Consider the following 15,413-nt stretch of genomic DNA (forward strand, 5'->3'; position numbering starts at 1 on the left):
TATGGTCTTCCAAGTTAGACTGAGAATCCAGTGTAGATCTGTTACATTGTGACCCAAATTGAGTGGGAGTTAAAATTTTATTTTCTCGAATGTGCCATGTTAGTCAAGCATTTACCCCTTTCTCTAGTAATTTGCATACACAACTTGTTAAAGAAATTGGTCTGTAATTGCTTACATTACTGGGATCTTTTCCAGGTTTGGGAATAGGAATAATTATAGCTTTATGTCATTCATCACAAAATAAATTTTGAAGCCATGAGTTGTTATAAAACCCTAATAAGTTTGGCTTTGCCAAAGGTGCTAAATGGCAGATCATTTCAAAACAAATACTGTCACCTCCAACGGCAGATTTACCGTATTGCTGTTCAACAGAACAAATTCCAACTCTTCCATATTAAATTTTCTATTATAATATATATCTTCTACTGTTTCAAAATTTATTGCAGGTAACCCTATACTATTTTTCTGTGTGTGGAAATGTTCATCTAAACTTTTGTCACTACTTACTTTTGCTAAATTTTCTCCTATTACATTACTTATTTCTTTGGGATCAATGATTCTTTTCCCATCTTTTATTATGGCATGTCTAGGTAGGTTTAACATGGGTACCATTTATTTTCCTGAATTTTTCCCATATTTTTTGAATGGGAATATTATTAGAGAGATTTGATACATATTTTCTTCATGAAATGATTCTTCCTTGAATTACTTCTCTTTTAAATTTTGCAGATATTTTGTTATATAGAGGTTTTAATGTATCAATTTCTAATTATAATATAGCCCTTTTTTGTAAAGTTCCTTCTAATATCGGTAATGTTTTGTTTATATTACTGAACTTTCTATTTAATTTATCTAATCATCTTCCAATTTGGTGTTTTTTTACTAATTCTGTTAGTATTTCAGACCACCATGGGACTTTGTGTTTTGTTGGATCAGATTTTGATTTTGGTATTGCTTTATCAGCAGCATTTTTAATGAAATCAACAAGAAATTTATTAGTTTCATTATGGTATTTTAAATATTCAAATGGTGGGATATTCCAAGTGTGGAATTCATATTACTCCCAATCTGCTTTATAAATGCTATATTGAGGGACATGCTTGGTGGGATGATTTTGTAATAATGAAATTAATATTGGGAAATGATCACTTGTATGCAAGTCGTCAACTATGTTTGTTGTACATAGAGTTAAGTCGATTGAGGAAAATGTTTGATGCGTTTTAGAAAAGTGTGTGCTGATTTCATTATCATTTATACAGCACATGTCTTATGAATCTACGAAATCTTCTATTTTGCTTCCTGCTCTATTTGAGTCTGCACAATTACAGTCCCACATTGGGTTGTGAGCATTAAAATCACCTACTAGTACTGTTGGTTCCTTGACATTATTAAGTAATTCTTTAAGTTTGTCAAAGTCATAATTCTTACCAGGTTGGTTGTATAAATTATAAATTACATAATTATCGTTTTTTATTCGTATTCTAATACTCAATATTTGCAGATCAGTAAAGTTTACAGGTACTTTGTTATAACCTACTTTGTTATGTACATATACAGCAGTACCTAAATTTCCTTCTTCCCCTCTAGATGTAGATGCTAAGGTATATTTACCTATTGTTGATATTGTTTTGTTGACATGTTGTAGACATAATGTCATTGGTTTGTATTCTTTTAGTAATCGTTGTATTTCTCCTAGGTGTAATCTGGTCTGCAGACCATTTACGTTCCATTGTATAATATGGCTATTGAAAATATTTTATTATAGCGGTCGATTTTTACTCTCTTTTTTTGTATTATCAACTTGGATTTTTTCTGATAATTTACTCACGACATTCATTTGTTTTTCTTTATAATATACTAAATGCTCAATGTACATGCAACCTTTTTCATGGGTACTCAAATTTGTGGTTTCTTTTTTCTATATTTTATAAAATTTCTTATAATGTTTGTTAAACCATCTTTTGTTATGTTTTTGTTATTATTACACAATTCTACAAAACAATCATTATATCCACATGTGTTTTCTTATACATTCCTTGTTTCATTTGCTCTTGTACCAATTATTGGTGATGGAGTGTTTTGGATGTTTGTATCCATAGGTTTTACTATTATTTTAGGAGATAAGGGTATATTCTTAGTTTGTTTTTGTTCTTTCTTCATATATTTTGTCTTTGGTTTAACCATGTTGCTCTAATTATAGTTGTTTTTTTCGTTTTGGGTAGTGTTCTCTCCAAAGGCCTTTTTTTATCTTCAATTTCCACTCCATCACGACTTTCCTTTGCTTCTTCTGTAGTACTATCATTTTATTGTGCTATTTGCATTAACATTTCATGAGAGTTGGATAAAATGTTACCCATATCCTTTGAGCCTGTTTCTTGATTCTTTACCATTTTAGTTTTTTTCTGTAAAGCATTATTTTCTTCTAGAGATTTATTTTCCTGCGTTTTGTTACTTCTATCTGTATGTATTTTTGTCTCATTATTAGTTCTTATTATCGAGGCATATGTAAGTTTCTTAGCAGGATCTTGAATTCCTCTCACTTACAATTCTAATTTAGCCTCTCTAATAGACATCCCTGTTCTTTTTTGTAGCATTTTCAATTCCGTATTGTATATGTAATACATGCATTCTTTGGATCTTGCATGGTGATTCTGCCCACAGTTTATACATTTTGTTTAGCTGCAATTCCATTGTGTGGCATGTTCTTCAGATCCACAATACGCACATACAGGTTCGTTTCGACAGTATTTTTTTTTGCATGCCCATATTTACTACAGTTTTGACACTGTAGTGGCTTTGGGACAAAGGGTCTTATTTCTCTGTTTTGACCTAAAACTTTTATTTTTTGTGGTAGATCTTGACCCTCAAATTTTATTTTCGTGATTTTTAACATCTTATTTTTTTTGTTTACTCGGTATATTATGTACCTCACAATCTTGGACTCTGGGATATCTTTTTTTAAGAGAGTCCAAGAGAATGTTCTTTTCAATTGGTTCGTCGCTGTTCTCAGGAAGCACAATGGTACCCTGAATGCTATTCATAGTGTCATGCTTTTTAATTTCTACATTTATATTATCTAGACATATAGTCCTCAGATTGACTCTTTGTTGTGGCTTCTATAAGCCATGTCTTTTCTCTTATCTGTCTAAATGGCATTTCTGTCGTTGAATGTTTGTTTAATAGGTATTTCTCTAACTTTAGGGCTGAAATTTTCCGTTCTGTTTCTAAGGTTAGAAACCTTGACCATCTCCCACTCCCAAAGAGGGAGTCGAAGTGAGTCAAGGTTGGGTCAAGATGACGTTTACTTCTTTTGGGTTTGTTTTGTACCGAAGCGTAAGGTTCCAGTGTAATTACATTTGTATTTTTTTTCTGATTTTTTCAGAGAGAGGTTGTCAGAAGTTCCAGCTGTTGTCAACTGCACCAAGCCGCTACCATCACAGGGCCTAGGGGTACCTAAATCTTTAACACTACTGATCATAAAGGTTGAGGTACAGTGTATGAAAAAATAAAAAATAAATAAATAAACCTGAAAACCTTAAAAAGATATCATCACCTTTCAGGGAGCTTATTCTTCCACCAATGGCACAAGCGAAAACTGACTCCCAAATGTCCGCTCCCTACCCTACCCCACAGGGGATGGCACAACATGATTAGAGTGGCCCAAGTATAAGCCAAACCTGCTTGCTAGAAATGACATTATTACTAGAATACTATCATCCCCATCATAATCATGTTATGAGCAAACTAGATAGAATGCCGAGAGTCCTATCCCCAGAACCAGACTCCCCCCTGGAATCCGTGGTCCAGCCCTAAAGAATAGTTCCGCCTTTGAGCTATCAATGTGATAACTCTCAGATCCAAACATTATCGGGCAGTTGATGGTCCTGCCACATTTCTCACTATTTAGCTTCGGATATAAACCCATTCCCAGCTATGATATCTTTTCCTATTTATCAGATCCAATAAATTTTAGCTAAAGTGGAAAATTCCACAAAAATTAATCTAGATAAATATATAAAGATATATGGGACTCTTAGACTCAAATCCAGGAACAAATTCCTGGGGCTCAAGAGCCCCCTCACCACGTCAAGGTGGTCCCACATTGAGGGGGATTCTTATTTAAAGTTAATACATTATAATAGGCTATACTCATGTTCAAAGTATTTACATCTAATGTACAGGTTGCTTATTGCAATACAATATCTCTGATATCGATAAATACAGAAATATAGCAAAATATTTTGACACAATGCAATAGAAATGTAATAAAATCAATAGTGTATAATGGTATAGCCATAAAAGGAATGTGATTTCAAGTTTACCTCATCAGGATTAAGTTTTAGGTCAATAAAATAATAAATTAGTTAATTTAGCTAATTCTAATAAAAAAAACATGTAAATGGAGTTTACGACCAGAGATAAAATTTCACAACTACGATTGCTATAAAAGAGGATATTTCTAAGTCTCTGAAATCCGTGACAGTGACGAGAACAAAAGGTTAAAAGATGAAGAGTCAACCCTTTTAGGAGTAAATGTGCAGCCAGGTGAGATTTAAATGAAGATATGCTTTGGAGCCTCCTTATATCTACAGGTAGACGATTCCAAAATATGGGACGAATTATATCTAGATGGCTCGCTCCCGTTCCGGTGAAAGTTCTTAGAACAGATAGTGATCCTGATGACTCGTGTTAATGTTCTTAGCATCAAGGTCTAAAGAATTTCTTTAGACTTTGCTTAGCACGATTCTAGCCTACTGTCGGCAGGGTAAAAAGCCATTCTGGTAGTTGTTTATTCTTGATTTTGTAAATTAAGAGGCATACATCGTAAAAGTACCTTTGTTCCATTTGTAACCATTTCAGTTTTTCAAAAATTGGAGTAACATGGTTGTGTTTTCGGGCTCCTCCAACGGCGACCTTTGCGGCGAAATATTTTGTATCTTGACTCTTTCCCGTTGGGTTTTATTAGTCAAACCCCAGCCCCCAAGTGGTAGTTCAGGATACTCAGTACCAATGACTGTTCCACCATAACTCGACAGTCTGACTCAAATCTATCACTCACTTTGTTAAGATATAAGAGATGCCAGTTACCTTTTTGCGTAGTTCGTCAAAATGCACATTAAAAGTCATGCTACAATCCATGAAAACTCTCAGGTTAAATTTTAAGTGTGTGTGACATCACTGACCTTTATGTTTGTGTTCTCCAGGATGCGAGAGATACTGTCTTGATCCAAAGAAAATTACTTGTTTTTTGCTTTCGTTAAGCAATAGGCCGTTACTATCAAAATAAATTTTTTGCGGTAGTTGTTCGAAATTTTACCCTCCGACACACTAATTCTTAGTCACAAAGATGGAGTTCGATTTAGGATAGTCTGGCTTGAAGGGCAAAACCAACAAACATCAAAAGGAGGTCCAGTAAGACTCGGTTGGGTTTTTTCAGTTTGATTACAAAATTAAACTCTTTAAATTTAACAACTACTGAACTAACGGACCACGAGGTCCAAAACAAAATGCACCAATTGAATAGAGGTAAATTTCACATAATCTCAGAAAAACTCTTAATATTGGCCTGAATAAGCTATCATCACACATTAAACTTACTTCTGAACGATCAAACAACATTTTAGAGGAATTTGGACTGCGCCAAACCTTGGATGGCATAAATACAAAGGGATTATATAAGAATACTAAATGGACTCTTGGCTGAGAAAAACGAGAATTGGACGAGATTCCTACCTGCGTTCCTATTATAACTCGTATTTCCTACTATTAAAGAATGATGTTAATGTTTAATAAAAAAATTTATAAAAGAAGACTTGCCAAAAAAACAAAAGATTATTATTTATTACTATTACTATTACTATTATTATTATTATTATTATTATTATTATTATTATTATTATTATTATTATTATTATTATTATTATTATTATTATTATTATTATTATTATTTAGTATAGTCCAATGAAAAGGATAGTCACAGAAAATGTGGACTTCCCTCGGTACAGGCCGGCATGCCCGTTGGGCACTTCCAGCTGTTTATATTTTCTCTCGCTTCTGAAGCAGTGTTACCAGACAATTGCATCGTTCTGGCTCCATACTCGGTCGGTCAGTATAGTGGAACTGGTTATGGGAATAGTGTTTGCCCGTAGGGCAGTGCCCTCTAGTGTGGACAAGGCCTTAGCTGGTAAGTGGTTTGATTCAAGGAAAACCATTAGTTGAATGGCAATTATTTTCTCGAGTATTTCAGAGATGACAGGCAACATAGAAATTGATCTGTAATTTCCAACACTTTCAGTAAACCACTTTTGCAAACAGGAACTACGTAATGATGTTTCCAAGGGTCAGGGTAGTTACCTGTAACAACTGAGGTGTTGACTATAACAAGAATGAAGAGAATTGTGACGGGCAGAGTCAGTTAAAAATCGAAATGGAATCCCGTCAAATCCACGAGGGATATTGAGTTTCATATGTTTTATTACAAGAATCAGAGTATCTGTATCAACTGGCTGAGGTCTGAATTTATTTCTTGTAAATAATGATGTGGAGGGCTGATCAGAATGAAGCTGACTGATATTGCAGATATTTTCTTCGATCTGGCGTACGTTTTCTTTCCTATATTAGCAAAATATTTGTTAAAATCATCAACTCTCTTCTGAGAATCATGTCTATGATTTCAAGTGACCCAGGAGACTTTTTGTTTGGAGGTATTATTTTATTGATGACATTTCGTGTTCCCCTCATGTTACCCTTACATTTTTTTTATTTATAATCCTCATAACAATTCTTGTAACCTTCCAAGTAATACTTATAACCTTACCTGATTCTCATGATAAGCCCATAGCATTTAATAGAGTTCCTGCTATGAATTTTTAATTTTAAATTTAGTTACTCAAAACAGTAATCAATGTACTCTTTTACCCTTACATTTAGAGAATTTACTCAAAAACAGCAATTAATGTACTCTTTTACCCTTGCATTTAGAGAATTTACTCAAAAACAGTAATTAATGTACTCTTTTACCCTTACATTTAGAGAATTTACTCAAAAACAGTAATTAATGTACTCTTTTACCCTTGCATTTAGAGAATGTACTCAAAAACAGTAATTAATGTGCTCTTTTACCCTTACATTTAGAGAATTTACTCAAAAACAGTAATCAATGTACTCTTTTACCCTTGCATTTAGAGAATTTACTCAAAAACAGTAATCAATGTACTCTTTTACCCTTACATTTAGAGAATTTACTCAAAAACAGTAATTAATGTACTCTTTTACCCTTGCATTTAGAGAATGTACTCAAAAACAGTAATTAATGTGCTCTTTTACCCTTACATTTAGAGAATTTACTCAAAAACAGTAATCAATGTACTCTTTTACCCTTACATTTAGAGAATTTACTCAAAAACAGTAATTAATGTACTCTTTTACCTTTACATTTAGAGAATTTACTCAAAAACAGTAATCAGTGTACTCTTTTACCCTTACATTTAGAGAATTTACTCAAAAACAGTAATCAATGTACTCTTTTACCCTTACATTTAGAGAATTTACTCAAAAACAGTAACCAATGTACTCTTTTACCCTTACATTTAGAGAATTTACTCAAAAAAAGTAATTAATGTACTCGTTCACCCTTACATTTAGAGAATTTACCCAAAAACAGTAAACAATGTACTCTTTTACCCTTACATTTAGAGAATTTACTCAAAAACAGTAATCAATGTACTCTTTTACCCTTACATTTAGAGAATTTACTCAAAAGCAGTAATTAATGTACTCTTTTACCCTTACATTTAGAGAATTTACTCAAAAACAGTAATTAATGTACTCTTTTACCCTTACATTTAGAGAATTTACTCAAAAACAGTAATTAATGTACTCTTTTACCCTTGCATTTAGAGAATTTACTCAAAAACAGTAATTAATGTACTCTTTTACCCTTACATTTAGAGAATTTACTCAAAAACAGTAATTAATGTACTCTTTTACCCTTGCGTTTAGAGAATTTACTCAAAAACAGTAATTAATGTACTCTTTTATCCTTACATTTAGAGAATTTACTCAAAAACAGTAATCAATGTACTCTTTTACCCATACATTTAGAGAATTTACTCAAAAACAGTAATTATTGTACTCTTTTACCCTTACATTTAGAGAATTTACTCAAAAACAGTAATCAATGTACTCTTTTACCCTTACATTTAGAGAATTTACTCAAAAAAAGTAATTAATGTGCTCGTTCACCCTTACATTTAGAGAATTTACTCAAAAGCAGTAATCAATGTACTCTTTTACCCTTACATTTAGAGAATTTACTCAAAAACAGTAATCAATGTACTCTTTTACCCTTACATTTAGAGAATTCGTCGTTGTATAAGTTTTTCTTTCTATTAGACAACATTCTCTTGTCTTTTTGGTTTGAATTCATTTTGTATGTTGTCTCTAACTCTCATTGTGTCTTTTCTTTCGGTGTCGACCCAGCGGGCAGGAGGGCTTCTCATTGCTTTCGTAATAAAAGGAGCACGGACGTCCAAACGATTCATAAAAGTAATGTTAAAAGTATGAACCTGATAGTGTACGTCATTAGTGTATGAAATTGTATTTAAGGAACAGCAGTCATTTAAAAGGAGTGCACAGAGGTCATTCTGGGAATAATTCTTGAGACAACGAAGTGCCTTAACAGTTGGAGGGCGCTCCTCTTTTCTGAAATTAATATTTGTTGTTAAAAGTTCACGATTACCCACCGAACAAGGCAAGACATCAGAATGTGTAACAAAATTAGGACTATTGGTAATAATACGATCCAAGAAAGTTGAGGAGGTAGTTGTCGAGAAGTTTTATATTCTGGGATAAGATACGAAATCAACAGACTGTGGCTTCAAACCAGCACAACAAGATGGTGGCTACACGAAACACAAGTTCATTTTCTGCTTTTATTACAAAAATAAACTACCGTACAAAAACACACCCAAACTATATAATAATAAGTTAATAAGACAAAATATATGCAAATTTACAATAATTTTACATTAATTAAAATTATAGCTGGGTTTACAATCAAGGACGAACTAAATAAGGAGCAAGGGATGAATTTTGGAACGTGTGGGGGGTGGCAAAGAGAAGCAAAATTATGTTAATTTTGCTACAAAACCCCTGAAATCTCAGTTTGATCGAGCTTACGAATGTGGTGTTACTTTGTGATGGTTACATATCAATATAAGGCTAAGGTGGGCATCAATCAAACTGGATCAAAAACACTGCAATTATCTAAGGCTTTATGGTCGATTCTAGCAGGTCACCTGCGACAGACACAAAAAACACGTCTATGCACGGTGGCAGAAGAAGAGTTGCGGGTTGCTTCAACTTGGCTTAACCGAAGAGTATTCTCTTCAGAAATTTCAAGTTTTTAACTACGTTACTTTAAGCAAATTTCGTTGTTCCTTTACTAGACGTGCAATGTGTAGTGTATTCCTCAACAATAAAGGACATGTAATAAAGGAAATAGTAACATCATTTCAAATCAGAACAGTCATTACTCTCCATGTAACTCATTATGCTCGTCTGCTATTTCTACTGGTCTCTGAACCTGACTAGATGGAAGGTTCTGTAGGCAAAATCCCCATCAGAAGACTTTGTTGCCATCCTCCCAGCCAGAGGCCTCTGACAGCCAGGGAAGAAAGGTCAAGAATGACGTTTGAGAGGAGACAACGCTCAGGTCTGACTTGCGGCCCAACTGTGACTGGAGGCCTCAGTTGCAGCTGGCTCGTAGCACAAGCACGGTACTGGACACTACTGCGTGCTTTACAATGACATAATACAGTGCATAAGAACAATGAGAATGTGAGCAAACTGCATAATGGTGCTCCTCTCTCTCGGTAGTACGTAGAACAAACATCCTATCCTAACTATTAGAGTTCCCGGCCCTTCTCACAGTTCAATCGTTCCTCCTCAAGGAGTAAATGTTCTTATACAACACTATAGTTTGCCCTCATGGAGCTACTGTCCCATTTTCTCTCATTGGGTTAGAGCTGCTTTTCTTTTGGGTCTAACCTGAGTTCTGTCTACATTCACTGCATTCTGTCTTTTGCTGCTATATTCGCCCACTGTCTCTGAATCATTATAGTTTGTGATTGTCAATGTTCACTGCCATACTTTCACTGTCATGCATGTTACTATCATTAACACTTTCATCACTTACGAGTTTGGTATCATTGTTCACTTCGCTTGACATGATATCACAGTTACGGTCTTCATGTCTGTCATTTACTTCCAACATGATAATGTGTTTCATCGGCAAGAGACATTCTTCACCTTCATACAGGACTTTCACAGGTCAAACGACATCACCCCATCCGGAGTAGAGCAGTATAATTCTTCCAAGGGACCAGAATTTACGACAGTGATTGGTCTTCTTCACTAAGACGACGTCATCACATCTGAGTGGATTCGGCACACCAGGGCTGAATTCGTGTCTGACTAGAGCCTGTAGGTATTTGGTGCTCAAACGTAACCAAAAGGCATATAGAGCATCAACTAACTTGAAGTGTTCAGCTCGAATCTTCTTCGTTGTGAAGGTATCAGGCATGCTTTCATTCAGGGCTGCAGCAGGCAGCAACTGGATGGTCACACCTCATAGGAGATGTGACAGACTGAGAACCTCATCCTTGTGCGTGTGACCACAATAAGTAAGAGGGCGGTTGTTGACGACACACTCCACCTCTTTAACTAGAATTCTTGCCTCTTCCTTGCTGAACAAGGCTCTATCAAGTAAGACTGCCAGGGCATGCTTTGTCACCCCAACTAGTCCCTCAAACGTTCCTCCCTTCCAAGGCGAATGTGGCATTTGGAAACACCAACGTAGCCCACTCTCTCTCTCATGTAGAACCTAGTCACGTCCTCATCGCAGAGATCAGCTAACAAGTTGCTTGCAGACTTGAAAGTGGCCTGGTTCTCTGAACAGATTGTGGCTGGGGCACTGTGACAGGTGGGATAAAGGGGTCAGCACTGACGTTAATTACCAGATCCAGGTAGACAGCACGAGTGCTGAGGCATGTAATTAGGAGGATATACGCTTGACCCTCCTGGATATCGATTGGACCTGAATGGTAAAGTCCTATGCTGTGAAACGGTGTCATCAGAGTCACACAAGGGCTTGGTAGCTGGGGCTGAGGAGGCCACGACTTTGGAGCTCAGAGCGTCCACTTAGACTCTAAACACTGACTGATGGTAGTCTTAACCAGCATTCTCATTGCTGGCATCCAACACTCTTGTCTGAAAAGTGAGATAACTGTATTGATGCCACAGTGAAGATGAATTCAGTGTATATGTTTGAGATACAACATTACAAGTTTGCACTTAGGGGGCAACAGGATCAAGTCGTTCATTGTTCTACTAGCATTTTTCAAATGATATCACGAATATATTACATTACTGATTAAAACTATATTTAATTGTCTGGTAAAATTAAATATTTCATGAGAAGCTTCTCCACCTTTCTCTAAATATCTACACAAAGTGGGCCAATGATGTCGTTGCTCCACATATGCTAGCTTGGTTAAGGGATTATCTCTAATTTTCAGAAATTTACATACACATTTCATTATATTAAAGAGAGCTGTAGTAGGATACACTCTCCCAAAAGTGAAGTAACGGAGCAGGAGCTGCTGGTTGAAGTTCCTTCTGCAACTCTCGTATTGCCCACAAGAATTGTTCATGAAGTTGCTAACGTCTGCCCCGCGGGACAGCACATCTGCAGGATTCTGCTTGGTGCGAACATACTGCAAGTCAAATCCACACTCCTGTAGAATAAAAGATACCTCCCATACCCTGTTGGCTATAAAGATTTGCTTGTTTTCAATTTTACTACTCACCCACGCAATAACTACTTTACTATCTCCCCCAGACCATTACTTTACTAAATTTAAAGGTTTGGCTTAGATACTTGGCTAATCTGGCCCCGAAGAGTAAAACCATTAGCACTAATCACGGGATTGTTAGCGTGTGTTTCTTTCAATGGGCAATTCTAAATCTTGCTGTTAATAGATATGACTCCCCATTGACATTTCTAGCATAAGTTACTCCTCCATAAGCTTTCATGGCAGCATCACAAAAAACATGCAATTCTGAATTCTCTTAAACTGTTCCTTGTTTGAACTTTAATTGATCAATCTCCATAAAATCAGTGAGCATTTCTCTTGCTTCTGCTGCTCTCTCAGGAGTTAGCACATCGTTCCCACCCACTTTCTCGTTCCACAGAACTTGCAAAAAGGTTTTACTTTTGACAAAAATTCAGGATACAAGGACTAAAGGGTCAAAGTTGGACCCAACTAAAGACAGGGTCTTTGAAGGGTACCCATTTCTGATTTATCACTCCCTTTCCCTTGAACAGTTTAAGGAACAAAGTGCCAGATTCGCGGTTCCAAACCATTACAAGAATTGGATTTTCCCCTGGCTCTTCAGCATGAACTTAAGAATCAAATTGTAAATTGTTACTAGCCTGTCCCCTGTGTGGCTTGTGAGCACATTCCAAAATTGCTTGGACTTAAACTGAATCTTGTATCATTATCTCAACTGAATTGTATGTCGTAATAAGATTGTCAACTTAAAAGTGCTTTATGAGCTCATCTCTACCCTCCCTCCTCAGATGAATTTGTAAGACTTGCTACAAGAGGCAGAGGTACAAGGTTACACCAAATATGACTGCTTTGAATTCAAAGGTGGTAATTTTGGATGGATTTTTAGTCCACAGAAAACGAGAATATTTGGTGTCTTTGGGGTCTAGGATATGCAGTGAAATGCCTTAGAAATATCGGCGGTAACAGCATAAGGCTTGGACCTGAGTCTTAATGACAAATCAAATATTACTTCTACTAAGTTAGGGCCGGCATATAGGTACTCATTAAATGACCGCCCACCACTATGCTTTGAAGAAGCATTACAGACAACTCGGAGTGGTCATGCTTTCCTTAACTACCCCAAAGTGAGGCAAATAATAGCCCTCGATGACTGGGCTTGGCACTTTTTGAATGAACCCGGTATCTTAGTAAGTTTAAATCACACTGAAATATTGCTGATGGTACACAGGACCACAACTGAAATGAGCTTCTAACAATGTCATGTGAGCAATTGCAAGCTTATCGTTGGCAATCGGCCTCTTGCAGTCACGGAATGGCAGACTGACCTGGTAACCTCATGAGGTTTGTTTAACGCTGCTCACAACAAGTTGCATCGCAACATGATGTGCAACACTGAATTGCTCATCTGGCTGAATGCCAAGCGTGTCCAATCTCCACCACTCATCAACATCGTGTTCAGTTTCTTAAATTCTACACACATACATAAAGTTCTTACAACAGACATATCAATGCCCCATCTAGCCCATCCTGGCAGTCTCCCATAAGAAGATAATCCATTAGGTGTGACAAATAAGCTAACGGTGTCACACTTTCATAACCCATACACAAAATAACTGAAATAATCAGCACCAATCATAATTTGCACATTTTCAAGTATGTCACTTTCAACCACCTGGTCAGCAAGTGTGAAACCATTCTGCTCCAAATGCTCTCTTTCATTCATCAGCCTGACATTATGAATGGGCATGTGTACCTCATCATGAACTAACAACTGTAACCTCAGAACTCATTGACCTCAGCTGGCAAATTAGTAAATTAAACTCCACCTCCATCATGTCAGTTGCAATGGTGCAATATTCAATGTAACCTTTTTGACAATGGGGATGTCCAATTCAGCAGCCAAACAGCTACAAATAAAGCTCCTTTGGCTTCCAGTGTCGTAAAATACTTGGGTCACACATTCCTTATTATTATTACCACGAATGGTAGCTGAAGCAGTTGGCAACAGAGTCGGTGGCAAGTCCACGGTACTAGGAGAATTCAATAGTCTAGCACATTAATTGTTTATGTTAAGCTTTCTCTTCAGGCTCTCTTTTCACTGGTTTTGGGTCTGAGTGGTGGCTTTAGATACAAGGTTGGATCTAGGAACGGTGTTACTAGATGAAGCTACATTAGGATTTTGTTTAGATTTTATGTTATTGGAACTAATGAGCGTATGGTAATGCCCTCTACAAATTTTGCAATTTTGATCACTATGGCACTCATGACTCCGATGTCCTTTCATAAGGCAATTGAAACATTGTTGGTTTTGCATTAAGACCCTCTTACAGTCCTTTACACTGACAAAATTGCGACAATCATTTACGAAATGCCCTTTGTTGCAAAAGAGGCAAGATTTGACACGACCAGCAACTGATGGCTTTTCGGTCTCAGGCTCTGAGGAGTTGGGAGATGGCATCATAATCGCAACGTCACTTAAAGTATGAGTATGGAAGTCTAGAGTATGACACATCTCAGCTACTGAATGATCTGACTTTTGCAAAAATTTGACAACTTGAGGAACTGACTGCCCCTTCGACAAGTTTCGTCTTTACTAAGTTAAGTAGTATCCTTTCCCTGCCTGACATGGGACTAAGTTTGTCAATTTCCTCCAATACAATAGCAAGGTCAATTCGAAACATTTTGAGAATTTCATGCTCAAAGGTAGGGACGGGCAAATCGCCAAGCGATAGAATAACAGAACTAATGTCTGTTTTGAATTACCATACAACTTGTCTAACAAACGGATTGCTATGTCATAGTTCTCCGCAGTGATGCTCAACGACTTTATCAACCTAAGTGGCTCATCTCCTAGCATGCTAAGTAGGTGTGTGAACTTGGTGATCAGATTTAGCTGAATAGTTGTGCACATAGACATTGAAAAGCTGTTTGAATGTTGCGTACTCGCTCATATCCCCTTTAAAGGCAGGTAATTTAATCTCCCTTAATGTCCCTTGCGACAGTTGATAAGTCTGGGAAAGCTGTCAGACCTAAAAATGTTGGTAAGTTCGTCATGACCTTGATCAATCTTTTTAATGAGATCCGATGCGTCTCTGCAGGTTGAGTCCGTAACAGTTCTCAGTTGGACTCTGACATAATGACCAAGGAGAGTTATAAGAGCTGTTGCTTTAGCTGCCATCTTGACTACTTTAATCGGGGAATCAAAATACTAAGAAAAAAGGTTAAATGCTACAATCTCAGTTAATCAGCTTTCGAATTTACGTTACATTACATTTGGATTGAACTTTGAAATTTTGAAATAAATTTACTGTGCACTCTGGAGTCTATGTTGTTCTCTCAAATTAGACGCATCAAACTATTGAGGAAAATTACTCGCACCTCCTCGTTGAAGTGTACACCGTCATTTGCCTGACCATAGCGGTACATGGTTGGATCCGTAGATGCATGTCTAACACAGTAATTCTTACCTTTACTATTACCTACGAACTCGGGCATTCAAGTTGCACACTCGGGCGTTGTAATTCTCTGATGTTATGTTAAGACAATTGTGTGCTGGGT

The sequence above is a fragment of the Macrobrachium rosenbergii genome, chromosome 1 (genome assembly GCF_040412425.1).
Source record: "Macrobrachium rosenbergii isolate ZJJX-2024 chromosome 1, ASM4041242v1, whole genome shotgun sequence".
NCBI classification, from domain to species: Eukaryota; Metazoa; Arthropoda; class Malacostraca; order Decapoda; family Palaemonidae; genus Macrobrachium; species Macrobrachium rosenbergii.